Below are 12716 nucleotides of genomic sequence, written 5' to 3'. Positions count from 1 at the left end.
TACAGTGTTATCATACTTGCTTCGAAGTTAATCGGAGAAAACAAAAAAATCAAATCGAAAAACCCCTAAATTTTTACATTATATTATTTTATCGAGGAAACTGTTCGATTTATTGAGGAAATGAATTCGACTAATATTGTAGTCCTTAATTTAACGAATCGAATGACATATGATAGATTTTTTTCCGATTGATGGTTACAGAGATAATTGATTTCCAGTTTGCTGTTTACTATGGCTAAGAGAGTCAGCCGCGCCGTTCCGCGTCAACTGTTTCCCCTTCCACGGCGTCAAATCGAATCGCAAATACATAACAATATACATCAATGGATTTGCAATGAGAGTGGCTACATTACATTGGCTACATCCAGTTCATTTTTCTTTAAAACTACTCGCTTTGAAGTTAATCAAAGAAAACAAAAAAATCAAATCGCAAGCCCCCTTAATTTTTACATATATATATATTATTTTATCAAGAACTGTCAATTTTATTGAGAAAATGAATATAACTAATATTGTAGTCCATAATGTAACGAATTGAATAACATACAATAGAACTATTTCCGATCAATGGGTACAGAGATAATTAATTTTCCGTGATTACCTGCATTTTTCAACTTTGAGGGGGGCTAGGGGGAAAAGCTCCAAGGGGATTTCTTGGGACTTTTGGGAGAATGACCCTCTGGGAGGGTTCTATCGATGGTAAAAGATTCAGCTTTTATTTAATTTTCGGATCGAAAAAACCTTTATTGACTGGGCTATAATAATGGATAATAGATTTGATAATTTATTGAATGCATAAAATAATTATATAGGTTCAATTTCTCGACTTGCTTTTGCTTGTCGGATGAATTTATAACTCCTGAATTCAATATTGTATCATATTATATTATATCATTCATTAATCTCAGGGCTTCGAGTTTGGCATATAGTGGAAAATTTGACAGAATAAATAATACCTTGAGACTACGAGAGCCCCTTTATGATTATTTTAATGAGATAATAATTCTAAACATTGTAATATATATTTCTCTTGAGATATTCGTACAAATATATTCATGTCTATGTCGACTTTGAATATTATTGAAAGTGAACCTTCGACAAGCTAGCTTTGATCACTTTTTACTTTCCTTGCCCTATTTACCATAGGTAAGGAAAGTATTGCTTTCCGAAAAAAATTAAGGTAACCCAATTTCTAAATTTCTATACGTTTCAAGGTCCCCTGAGTCCAAAAAACTTGGTTTTGGGTATTGGTCTGTATGTGTGTGTGTGTGTGTGTGTGTGTGTGTGTGTGTGTGTGTGTGTGTGTGTGTGTGTGTGTGTGTGTGTGTGTGTGTGTGTGTGTGTATGAGTGTATGTGCGTCTCTGTACACGATATCTCATCTCCCAATTAACGGAATGACTTGAAATTTGGAACTTAAGGTCCTTTCACTATAAGGATCCAACACGAACAATTTCGATCAAATGCAATTCAAGATGGCGGCTAAAATGGCGGAAATGATGTCAAAAACAGGGTTTTTCGTGATTTTCTCGGAAACGGCTCCAACGATTTTGATCAAATTCATACCTAAATAGTCATCGATAAGCTCTATCAACTGCCACAAGTCCCATTCCTGTAAAAATTTCAGGAGCTCCGCCCCATCAATGCAGATAGATTCCCAATTATCAGGCTTCAGATACAATTGAAACAAAAAAAAATCAAGTGGAGTAGATTGAGCATGAAAATCTCTACAATTAATGTTCAGTAACATTTTCACCTAAAATTGAAAATAAGCTTTAAATTCGAGAAAATGTGATTATTCAATTGCAAATTATAGTTGATTTTATTAAATCATTAAATCAAATATTTAAATAGTAGACTTGAGATGCGCGGGAACACTAGCGTCAGTGATCAATTTTCATAACGGCAAGGAAAGTTGTGTGAGTGCGCCACACCAGATTTTTATGTTTGTTGAGTGAGGGCCCTCTGAAAAATAAATCTTCTTAAATGATAAGAAGTATTTAAAATTGCGGCTTCAAGATGGCGGCCAAAATTATTTTGATACTGTAGTGAACATATGAACATACACGCTAACAGTTAATAGTAGTAGTTTACTCAATCTGTACAAGTTTACAGATTTGAAATAGTAATATTAATTGATTTTCATTGTTACTGTTATGATAGGAGCATTGATGATAATTATATTATTATATTCTTATAACATTTTTCATTCTAGGTCAACATTCTCGAATCAAAAGGATGCTATTAAAAATTCAATCAGATCAAGAACTTCTATATCGATAAGTTTGAAACATCTACCTAGAAAATTAATTCCAACTATCTCCATTCACTGAGAATGATAAATTGTAAGATCTAATTGAAAATGAGCAAATTTGAATAAGCGTGTCCAAAACACATATTCTTGTCATAGATTTACCAATTTACACTACTTTCTATCTAATCTAGTCTGTTATGGAACTCAAGTAACATCTCAGATTGATAGTTGATTACAGAATTCTTTGGAAGTGGTGATTCCATCTTTATCAATCCACCAATTCATCATTTTTGGAATAAAAGGTGATTTGAAATTGTAAGCAACTTGTAATTGGAAACTAATGTTATATACATTTTCATTAGAAACCCACAAACTAGTTACATAAAGAGCTAGCTTTGTCTCAATGTGAACATTATAATATGATCGTAAATTATAGTAACTCATCTAGCAGACGTGGGTCACGTCGTATCATGTCGAATCACGTCTTGATACGATAGCCTAGCCTTACAACTAGCTATAAAGCACACTTCATGAATAATTCCACATGAATCAAGTACTTTAATCAGACTGTTTGGTAAAAATCACTACTAGATAATTTTTGGAGTATTGTTTCATAGTATTTCTCAAGGTACAAAATAATTAATTTCCGTCCACTGTTGATACGTCTCCTAGGCCTCTCCTTGACGCTTAGTAATATAACAAGCCAATATTCCATTATGTTGCGAACCGATTTCCTCTGAAAATGTAAGTAAGGATTACTTTAATTCCAGCCAACCATGATTTATAACAATTGCTCGTAATGATAATTTTATTCGTAATTCATCAAATTAAATTTTCTCTACTAAAATTTCTGTACAATCTTCAGCTCACCATCCTTCAAATAAGACTTCCTCTTAGTCCTTTCAACCTACCCATTATCTCTGGTAATGTGTGAAATTTTAATTTTGTTCGCCTTAACTTATAATGATTCTTTCTCTTTTCAGATTTGAACATAGAAAATATTGACTTCCTTACAGTTCGATATGATTTGCAGAGTATTGATTATAAGTTCTATAATCTTCTCATTGTCACATGGAACACCTCTCCGGAATAATGAGTCTTCAATTACTTCAAAAAGAGATGTGTCAAATAATGAACATTGTCCAGATTATTCAATGGAGAAAGAACGAGTATGCATTGAATGCAAGGCAACATTAGGAGAATATACTTACAGACATTGCACGTGAGTGAAAATTACTTGAAATATTATTCATTACTTATTACATTTTTACGTAATACGACTTTTACGGAGGCTGTAAAATTTTATTGATTTATATGAAGTTCACGGAAATAAAAAAAGGGATGGAGTCAAATAAGTACAGATTTCATTCATACATTTATATTCTGGGAAGCAATATTGTTAATTTGACATTTTTGAATGAGTAAGCCCGAATGATAGTCTAATCTCACTCAAGCTATTGTATTTACTGATTTGATTTCATTGCTAGTATATTGGGAATTTAATATACGTATTTGATTTTGATGGAAAGCGTATTATTTATCGAAGAAATGCATTTATTTTTGCAGGAAGAACTGTTACTCAGCATACATCTATAAAGTATGTCTGAGTCATTATCGCAAAAGGCCGCCGGTTTATGAATGAGTCACAGTGCACTGGTAATTACGTTTTATTTTGGTCAATTTGCTTTCTTACAGAATACTTAAAGCTGTCACAGCCACATGTATGTGAAGTAGACACTTCTACTTAAGAGGAGAACAATAATATTTTTTGGTAGATTAATGTAACATTATCTATTAAAATATATAACAATTGTTTTTGCTGCTTATTCTAAAGTGATCAATTTCCCGTAAACTGAAACTTAAGCATCGAACAGCAAAATACAATAATTATTCATAGAATCATTATATAGACCAATTTCGCTGATTGATAGTCGATTGACCAATCAAAACAAGAGTCGGCGATTGGCAAATAGACAAGACGTCCGTGATGAGCGATACATTTTGAACGATCCTTGAAACAATTCTAGTCAGGGACGGTTACCTCGCAAACATTACATGGCTGATTGATTATAAGAGCTAAGCAAATAAAGCTTATTCAACTGAGAAGGTTCTCAAGAATGTACCTTACAAGACTACATGTCAACTGGTTGAGTAGGATATTCCTGGAAGCAGTTTCAACCGCATGAAGATTACTCTTAAATTTCAATTCCACGTTGTCTTTCAATAATTTGTGTTCAATTACATTTGAAAGAATGTAGTCTTTGATATCGATTCATATCAAGCTGTTAGATACGATCAGATTCCACTTTTATTAGATTTCAACTAATGTGAACTAATTTCACTACAGGATCAGAGTTATACTTTCTTATTATATCATTACTATCGAGTGACCTGGCTGTCTCAGGTCTGATGTTAAAGTTTCCAGGTCGCAACTGATGAATTTCAGGGCCTCTGATATGACCTGACAACTGTTTTTTGGCAGTTGGAACGGACGGATAACGTGTCCATCCTGAACACGAGAGTGGCCCGAGAAAAATATCTTGCCCGGGCCGAGATTCGAATATTTTTATCACTGTTATGGTATGTTCGATTCGATAGCAGACTTGGAACAACTTTCACGACGAATCTCAGTCCATGTCAAAACAAGATCCGCAATATTGATTCATTATCTATATATATATATATATATATAATATATATATATATATATATATATATATATATATATATATAATTATATAAAAATGAATGTCTGTTTCTTTGTTTGTTAATTTGTAGGTTTGTTTGTTTCCTATAGACTCGAAAACTGTTGTGTGATGGTTTGGGGATGGTTTCTGACCAGAAGTTTTAATAGGGGGGCTAATAATAATTATTTATGAATCCATTTCACAGACCTATGTTTTCAAAATTTTCAACCGAGTGGCTACTGAAGAACGGGAAGATGATCATGATTCAAGATCATAAATTGTGATAATATGATTTAGCATCTAAAGTTATCAGCTGTATGATAAACACGTCACCCTGTGATAAATTGTGTACTGGTATTAAAACGGTAGTTTGGAGTTGAAGCTAGTTTAATTGATTAGTACCAGCTGTAGATAATCGTTCTTTAGGAGACCTATACAAATAATTATCACTCCCCTATCATTGGGAATGTTATAATGTTGGGAAAAGATAGTTGTCCTTATTGCATTCATTAATTGCTGAAAAACGACAGACTAATTTACATTTTTTTTTTAATCTAGCTTAGCTTATATTCATCCCAAAATGGGAGATGGAAAGAATGGGCCTATGGAACTCTGTGTACCTAATTCATCGTACATCGCATATTTCCTGGACCATCTATTGACAATCGGAAACTATGAATTCATAAAATAATTCATCTTTGAAACACTGATATAACCTAATATATCTATTATATCTATACACTAATATATCTATTATTTTTTTGATTCATTACCTTACTGATAGATATTACTACCTATTGATTGAGGAGTATATGTTTTCGGAATAATAATGCTGCATGACTAAGCACATAGTAAGTCCGTTTTGCGATGTAAATGGAAATATTGATTGTCAGATAAATTTCATGATTCACTAATAAAGTCAAGTGTACATGATATACATTGACTTTTTGACGGTACGAAGTTCGCCGGGCAAGCTAGTGATATTATAATAAGTCATAGTTTCTTATCATTGCTTTGAAACGTGCAGTTTTATGTTAGAGAGTATTCTCAAATATCAGATCTGAAGCCAATGCTATTAAAATGTATGTGACTGACCTCAGCCTGCAGAAAAAAGCAATATCTAGTGATTTGTGGAAGCATTCTATGGATTATATCAATCGATATGTGACAGCTTCAATTAGCCCGACTCCATTCTGGAGAATTAACTTTGGGGAGTTTCTTAGTTCATTAGAAACCTCCTATCCGCTTCGCTTACTTGATCCTGTACTTCGCTTAGGTAGATTAGACAAGGACGGAGTAAATTCAAAAGAATTGAATTCAGAACTGAGTTAGATTAAGTCATAAATCAAATTAAGAACACACTACCTGTTGAAAAATCTCTTCAACCACAGATAATCCTCAGCAGGACTCAGAATGGAATGGGAACAGTCACTCCCCTGAATCGAATAAAGATCCAGACGTCAACCTTTGTTCAAGTCGGTTAACTTTGTTTGCAATCTCTACTCTATCCAGTCTCCACTCGGCACTCGCTACCTATTTAACTTTTTGCCGGGCGCGGGAAAGTTGAAAGCGACGTCACCATGAACTACTGGCAGCTTATCAGATCTATGGTCAGCTCAGCTAGACGTCAACTTGGTTGAGGTTGGAGAAGATAAACGTGGTGAGAGAAATACAGAAGAAGGAAACAAAAGATTGATGCTGAAGAAGAGAGCAGAAAACTAGGACGAAAAAAGCAGAAGACGATGAAGAGCACGTAAAAGAAATCAGGAAAAGGAGGAGACGAGGAGCACTTGAAAGGAAAATGACTGGTGATGATGAAGAGGAAGAAGAAGACTGGAGAAAGGAAAGAGAAGAGAAAAAAGACAAGTAAAGGAGATGAGAGGAGAAGGAGAAGAGAAATAGGATAAAAAAGAGAAGAAGAAGAAGGAGAAAAGAGGAAGAAAAGAGGAAGAAGATGAGGAGGAAGATTTCCTTCCTCTTGGAAGGAAAATGACTGGTGATAGTGAAGAGGGAAAGAAGATTGAAGAGAGAGGAAAGAAAAAAGAAGAAAAAGAGAAGAGAAAATGATAGGAGAAGAGGGAAAATAAGAAAAAAGATGGTGGTGAAGGTGGAGTGGGAGGAGGAGGAGGAGTAGGAGGAGGAAGAGGAGTAAGAGGAGGAGGTGGAGTAGAAGGATGAGGAGGAGGAGGAGGAGTAGGAGGAGGAACAGAAGGAGTAAAAGAAGAAGAAGAAGAAGAAGATGAAAAAGATGTAGAATAAAAGAAGGAGGAGAAGAAGAGGAAGAAGAAGACATAGAATAAAAGGAAGAAGATGATGATGATGATGATGACGACGATCATGGCGATGATGATGATGATGATGATGATGATGTTGAATGGGAGGAGGAGGAGAAGGAAGCTAGGAGCTTAGTGAGTTCTGTGTAAACTTGCAGAGAAACGAGAAAACATTGTTTGTGACTGTATTGACATATTAGGTCCTGGCGGTCTATGCTGGTGATCCTGACTCCAAACTTTGCTGACCTTGCTACTTTCTAAATAGAAAGTTGAGTGCACTGTGGAACAGTGTAGTGGGGACTGTGCCAGTAAATTTCAACGCCGATGTTAACAACTCTATGAGTAGCATTGTGATTCAATAATTTGTACTTTTTTGCTATTCTCATTATTATTGATTAGGCTCATATTATAACAAGTTGCATTGTCAGTGAAATTGAGTTGCTGATGAAGTTGCTTGATTGGAGTTCAATACTATTTCAATATCAATTTCTTCCAATTGAATAACTCATATTGAGTAGGATATTCAATGAAATTGTGATCATGACAGGATCAAATAATTGATATTCAATGATAGTTTGCACTATTAATATACGTTGTAGAGTTATAAACAGCAGTCACAAAACTGCGAAACTGTGATCCAGTGTTGAAGTAGCGACATCGTCAACCCACATCATGAACAACCAACTTTAATATTCTTGGCCCGCCATCTCATTGTTCAAGCATCCAGTTATGATAAATTAAGCGCATAGTTTTCAACAGCCTGGATGCCGAGTTTTGAACATAGTAGAGTCGCCCAACTTTTGACGCCCAACTTTTTAAAATACTAAAATCGTGACTCAAAGTTGAACGGCTCTGCCCTGCTTGGCCAAACGACACACGTTGCAGACGAGCGATTTTTATGACGAGGTTGAGCTGAGATCACAATCCACCCGCCAAACATTATTATCAACAACAGGATGTGTCAAACTTGTATTATCAAAATTCTACCAGTGTCTGCAAATACTGTTCATTATTATGAACAGCATGGATCATATCCACATTGATAAATATTCTACAAGCTGTCTGCAAATATTGTTAATGAGCGCCACAGAGAATAAACTACTTCTCAACAACAGCTCTGATTTCTATGACGAGGCTGCTCTGTAATCTCACAAAACCCAACATTATAATGTACAACATGGGTGAATGATTACTATTTCATATTCAGTCTCATCAGTAGCTGCCTGAAAATATATCGTTCATAACTGTGGCCGAGTAGTTTGTTGCAAACAATAATATTCCTAGAAGTGGAGTAGGAATAACATAAAATTTAATAATTATAATGAACGTATTATTGGCAAGATGGATATATTCGCTTTTGTGTGGGATCAGTAGAGTAGCTTATCAAACTCAATCAAACTTTGTTTCATATTCAAACTTTTCACCCTTCGTTTCAGATAATATTATTGTATAATGATGAAGAATTCATTCAGAGTAGGCTAGCAATCATGGCACTATTATAATTGGAAACTTTACGTTATTCGCTGAATGAGCTTGTTCAAACTGAAACATAAAATAAAAACATCAATCTATTCAAATTGCTGATTCATGTAATAATTACTCGAAATTTCTAACTTCAAAGTTAGTGGATCTCATTTTGTTGAATAAGCATGTATGAATTAAAATTTCACTGGCCTGTGGAATATACTCACGTTGATAGAACCAGATAGTGTAGAAAGTAAAGTATTCCTCTCAACATTCCATTATTTGTATCACAGAGTATTCCATTCTGTACTCTCTGGTTGAACACGATAAAATGTCGTCGTCGTCGGCTTCGTACAGGAGTGGGCATTAATACCTGTCCCACGTTCAAACATTCTCCCACCTTTTTCTTGGTCTGCCAATACTTCTCCTTCCTTCTGGCCTGTAAGCAATGAGAGCTCTAGGGATTCTTCCGTTCCCCATTCCTTTCCCATTCTCTCAACATGTTCTCTCCACTGATGTCGATTCTCGTCAACTCGTTGAGGTGTAGAGATCACATTGAGCTCTCTACGGATATCGATATTATAAAAGCCTGTTCTCTCTGGTGCATCCATAAATTGACCTTAAAAATCTCATTTCGGCCGCCTGTAAGCTGCTCCACTCCCTCCTCTTTGATAGCCAGGTTTCAGAGCCATACAAAAGTGTAGGGACGGCCATTACTTTATAAAATTTGAGCTTTGTCTCTTTCTGGGCTTTATTTTTAAGAACTCTGTCAATAGTTCCGCATATGTTCTGGAATCTGTTAAATAGAAGATGTATGTTACAATCACCATTTCGTTTTACAATCTTCTTAAACCTCACCTTTGAGTTCTCTAGATAATGATGATAGCTTTTTGAATAGATTTCAAATCGAAAACTAGGTGTTGTTCCATAGGTTCATAGATCAGAATAGACAAATAATTCAGATTCCAAACGTCTTAGATACAAGAGAAATTCAGAAATATATAAGAAGTGATTATAATGTTCTTTCTCCAAGGTTGGAATCTAGATCTAGATATCAAGCATCTCTGAATCAACATAAAGATATTGGAATTCAATTGGATTGATTTGTACAGAAGTATAATTATCATAATATCTTCTACAGTTCACAGCTGTTTCATTATTAGTTTACCGTATCTGAATTTGATTATTTTAGTTTACGGTATTATTTGAGAAGTTGTATAAGATACAACTTTATAACAGAATATCAAAATAGTTTTCCATTCTATTTGCCTGTTTTTGTAATGATATTTATCATTTTGATATCTTAAGTGAATTATCCCATTAATCACTTTTGCAGAAGTTGCAATAATATTATGATATTTTATGATTATCTGACTTTTCAGAGGCTTCTATTTCTGTTTAGAATATTTTTAATTCAACAATATTATGATTGAGAACTTTATGAACGTAGTTGAATGAAAAAAGTTTCCATTTTCTTCACGAAAGATTAATATTCAGACAAGCTTGACTCAATAAAATTGAAAAATAATTGTAGGATCCAATAAAAAATACTCGTCATTCTAATTCAGATTTGCATGTCCACATTACATCAAATTGAAATCAAGATCTCGATGCATAGTTAATTGGATATTATCTTGAGAGTGGCGTGCAATATTATCTTGAAATGGTACAATCACTATCAAAATATTCTCGTTTTGCAACCGTTTCAGATTGGTAAAGTGCATCTCTGAATATGTCTGGAAATGAAAATCCAATACAAAAGGTGAGAAAGTATTTTAGACCTCCATTGTATTCCAATTATTTATAAACCTATTTATTCCTATTTTCTAGACCCTCATTTTGATTCCACCATTTCATCATTCCTGATGAAAGGTTAGTCATCAATCTATGCCACCAGCTTTTAAGTAATGGAAACTACATTTTTATTACTTTTGTTGATGGAGTAGCCTCTTAAAGTAGCTTAAAGTCCACTATTATCAGTTATTCAACGGAAATGAAGTACTTATTACTGTATCTCATACTATTGGGCTCTATACTATAATTACAGTACTTTATTCGGTCTTTTGTATATTCATGTATTATTGTTCCACAATATTCTCAAGCTTATTTTTACACCTGATGATTAGACTAGAACCCAAAGATCTGAAACCTTCCTCACAATTTTCAACACGATTGTTTTTCAAGAGAATTTAATAAATGAATCAACTGCCGATACTCTAATACTTATTGATCGTTGGGAATCCCAACTATACTAGATAACTATTGGAAATTTTCATACAAGTAGGATTCATGCAATACAACGACGTATTTATGCAATTTATGCAATACGATTGACGTATTCAATACAACTCTGATATAACATGGTGAATTTTCTCTTCTGTCATTACAATCATCACGAATTCATCCTTATAAATTATTATTAGCAAGTTTTTTTCTGATAATGAAAGAAATGTCCATTCCTATTTATTTGCTGAATCATGAACTTTTATAATTTCAGAGTAAGATATAATATTTTTGAGTGTCTGGCCATTCGATATGATACGCTTCATATTCATAAGTTCAGTAATCTTCTCATACTCTCATGAATCACACTTCGTGGATATGGATTCTTCAATAAGTTCAAAAAGGCATGTATCATCTGGTGGTCAGTGTCCAGAGTATATAGCAGAAAAAGAACGGGTTTGCATTGCATGCACAGAAACACTGGGAGAATATACTTATAAACTTTGCACGTAAGTGAAAAACCTTTAGAATAGCTTAAAAATACTTTTGCAAAGTTAGTGACAACCGCTGAAGCTCTAATATTGGGTGCATTGAATTTATGGACCGGCTTTATGTACGGTTTGCGCCAAACGAAGTATGATATCAGGTTCAATTCATATTTTGAAGAAAAATGGTTGAATGGGTTTAAATTTCAAAATAATTAGAACCGGATGGTGATGCCATCTCACAGCTTTTTTGGAAAAAAATACGACTTACCGCTTGGATTCAATATCAAGAGTTCTAAGTGTATGTATTTCAACTGAAAATTTATCACAGCAGCGCATAGATCTTTGGATTTAGTTGGACCTGCATAATCTTCAATATAATAAAGGCAAGAACCGGCTTATCTTGACTGATTGAATTGAAATTTTGCTTATTGATTCTCAATTTGCCGTGGATGGTTATAGGTCTAATATAAATTCCTTAAGGTTTCAGTAGCTCTAGTTTTCAGTTTGTCAAGTTTCAATTAGACCCTTGAGGAGCACGGGTTACCTGCTAGTATAATTATATTAATATTGACTTTAAAGCTGGGTCATTGTTGATAGAAAAAGTGAATTTTTTTTGCAGGGAAGACTGTTACAAATCATACATGTTTGAAGTATGTCTGATTGAATATGGTGCATTCTCACTGACGTAATACTATTATTGATACACATGATGGAGTCCCTAGAGTTCTATCAGATAAGTGAGTGAATTACATTGCAGTGGTGAGCATGACTAACCAACTAGAAGTTGTCTTCACTATCCATAATGCAGTAAGAACGAAAAGTAAAGAATTGAAATGTATGGTGGTATTTATACAGCAATAGTAATAAATGTGTAAATAAAGTAATAATATATAATGTAATAGTACAGTATTAATCTAGTAGAATAATATAGTTCTATTTCTACATAACAAATTCTCATCAAACTGGAACTTGATCAATGAACAGCAGAATAAAGTAAATTATGCATACAAATTGATGGGGCTTAATCTGTTAACTGACCACCAATCAAAACAGAAGTCGGCTATTAACCAGAGAAAGACCAAGATGAATTCTACATTCACTGTCGTATGTAATAAATACTATTAACAACGATCTTAGTCAAGCAAGTTTTGGCTGCTACAAATCAATAACAGGAATTGAATATAATGATTATAAAGTCAGGTTGCTGAGAATCCCAGCGTCTTTAACCAAGCAGGTTATCAAGAATTGCTAACGAAACGACAATGGTGGAATTCCATGAGTAATTCTCTGTGAATTCAAGTGGATAGAATCTCATTGTATTATATATAT

The 12716-nt window shown here is 34.0% G+C and overlaps 1 long non-coding RNA gene across 3 annotated transcripts; it reads left to right on the top strand.

The window, feature by feature from the left end:
• Positions 1-2366: 2366 nt before the first annotated feature.
• Positions 2367-12398, top strand: LOC111048609. Of its 3 annotated transcripts, XR_005570610.1 has the most exons (6): positions 2367-2554; positions 3236-3474; positions 3819-3908; positions 10386-10438; positions 11174-11408; positions 12007-12398. It is a non-coding gene; the product is annotated as an uncharacterized LOC111048609 (long non-coding RNA). The 3 variants fall into 3 exon arrangements; XR_002605920.2 differs by lacking the exons at positions 10386-10438; positions 11174-11408; positions 12007-12398 and having other exon boundaries at positions 2400-2554; positions 3819-4078; XR_002605921.2 differs by lacking the exons at positions 10386-10438; positions 11174-11408; positions 12007-12398 and having other exon boundaries at positions 2417-2567; positions 3819-4078.
• The last annotated feature ends 318 nt before the right edge of the window (positions 12399-12716 follow it).

This window comes from Nilaparvata lugens, chromosome 2 (assembly GCF_014356525.2).
Source record: "Nilaparvata lugens isolate BPH chromosome 2, ASM1435652v1, whole genome shotgun sequence".
NCBI lineage: Eukaryota > Metazoa > Arthropoda > Insecta > Hemiptera > Delphacidae > Nilaparvata > Nilaparvata lugens.
Note: the sequence above shows the minus strand (reverse complement) of the source record. Positions and strands in the feature narration are given on the sequence as shown.